Below are 2188 nucleotides of genomic sequence, written 5' to 3' on the forward strand. Positions count from 1 at the left end.
CCAAAGGTGTCAGCGCAAAGAAAAAAAGAGACACACCGCTCATGGCAGGGTTCGAACCTCCCACGTTTTGGTTCACAGCCCAACACGCTAGCCAATTGCGCCACAGAGACAGTCGTGCTCCTCTCTCACCACGGTCAGAACACTTCTCCAAAGATATCAGTGCAAAGAAAAAAAAGCGGCACACCGCTCACGGGAGGCTTCGAACCTCCAACCTTTTGCTTAACAGCTGACGCACTAGCAGATTGCGCCACGGAGACAGTGGTGCTCTACTCTCACCACTGTCGGAACATTTCTCCATAGCTGTCAGTGCAAAGAAAAAAGCGAAACGCCGCTCCTGGGAGGGCTCGAACCTCCAACCTTTTGGTTATCAGCTGAACGCGCTAGCCAATTGCGCCAAGGAGATAGTCGTGCTCTACTCTCACCACCCTCAGAACATTTCTCCAAAGGTATCAGCGCAAAGAAAAAAAGCGACACACTGCTCCCGGGAGGGCTTGAACCTCCAAACTTTCAGTTAACAGCTGATCGCGCTAGCCGATTCTGTCACGAAAACAGTCGTGCTCCACTCTCACAACGGTCAGAACGCTTCTCCAAAGATATCAGTGCAAAGAAAAAAAAGCGACACACCGCTCATGGGAGGGCTCGAACCTTCAACCTTTTGGTTAACAGCCAAACGTGCCAGCCAATAGCGTCACAAAGGTAGTCGTGCTCCACTCTCACCGCCATCAGCACATTTTTCCAAAGGTATCAGCGCAACGAAAAAAAGAAACATACCGCTCATGGGAGGGTTTGAACCTCCAACCTTTTGGTTAACAGCCGAACGCGCTAGCCAATAGCGTCACAGAGGTAGTCGTGCTCCACTCTCACCACCATCAGAACATTTTTCCAAAGGTATCAGCGCAAAGAAAAAAAAAGACACACCGCTCGTGGGAGGGTTCGAACCTCCAACCTTTTGGTTAACACCCCAACGCGCTAGCCAATTGCGCCACGGAGACAGTCGTGCTCCACTCTCACCACGGTCAGAACACTTCTCCAAAGATATCAGTGCAAAGAAAAAAAAGCGACACACCGCTCATGGGAGGGCTCGAACTTCCAACCTTTTGGTTAACAACCGATCGCGCTAGCCAATTGCACCAAGGAGATAGCCGTGCTCTACTCTTACCACCGTCAGAACATTTCTCCAAAGCTATCAGCGCAAAGAAAAAAAAAGACACACCGCTCTCGGGAGGGCTCGAACCTCCAACCTTCCGGTTAACAGCCGAATAGGCTAGCCAATAGCGTCACGGAGGTAGTCGTGCTCCACTCTCACCACGGTCAGAACACTTCTCCAAAGATATCAGTGCAAAGAAAAAAAGCGACACACTGCTAATGGGAGGGCTCAAACCTTCAACCTTTTGGTTAACAGCTGATCGCGCTAGCCATTGCACCAGGGACCCAACCCCGCTCCACTCTCACCACCGTCAGAACGTTCCTCCAAAGCTATCAGCGCTAAGAAAAAAGGCGACACACTGCTCCCGGGAGCGCTCGAACCTCCAAACCTTTGGTTAACGGCCCAACGCGCTAGCCAATTGCGCCACGGAGACAGTCGTGCTCCTCTCTCACCACGGTCAAAACACTTCTCCAAAGATATCAGTGCAAAGGAAAAAAAAGCGGCACACCATTCACGGGAGGGCTCGAACCTCCAACCTTTTGCTTAACAGCTGACGCACTAGCAGGTTGCGCCACGGAGACAGTCGTGCTCTACTCTCACCACTGTCGGAACATTTCTCCATAGCTGTCAGCGCAAAGAAAAGAGAGACACACCGCTCTCGGGAGGGCTCGAACCTCCAACCTTGTGGTTAACAGCTGAACGCGCTAGCCAATTGCGCCAAGAAGATAGTCGTGCTCTACTCTCACCACCGTCAGAACATTTCTCCAACGCTATCAGTGCAAAGAAAAAAAGCGACACACTGCTCCCGGGAGGGCTCTAACTTCCAAACTTTTAGTTAACAGTTGATCGCGCTAGCCGATTCTGCCACAGAAACTGTCGTGCTCCTCTCTCCCCACCGTCAGAACATTTCTCCAAAGCTATCAGCGCAAAGAAAAAAAGAGACCCACCGCTCTCGGTAGGGCTCGAAGCTCCAACCTTTTCGTTAAGAGCCGAACGCGCTAGCCAATTGCGTCACGGAGCTAGTCGTGCTCCCCTCTCACC

The sequence above is a fragment of the Rhipicephalus microplus genome, unplaced genomic scaffold, assembly GCF_043290135.1.
Source record: "Rhipicephalus microplus isolate Deutch F79 unplaced genomic scaffold, USDA_Rmic scaffold_20, whole genome shotgun sequence".
NCBI lineage: Eukaryota > Metazoa > Arthropoda > Arachnida > Ixodida > Ixodidae > Rhipicephalus > Rhipicephalus microplus.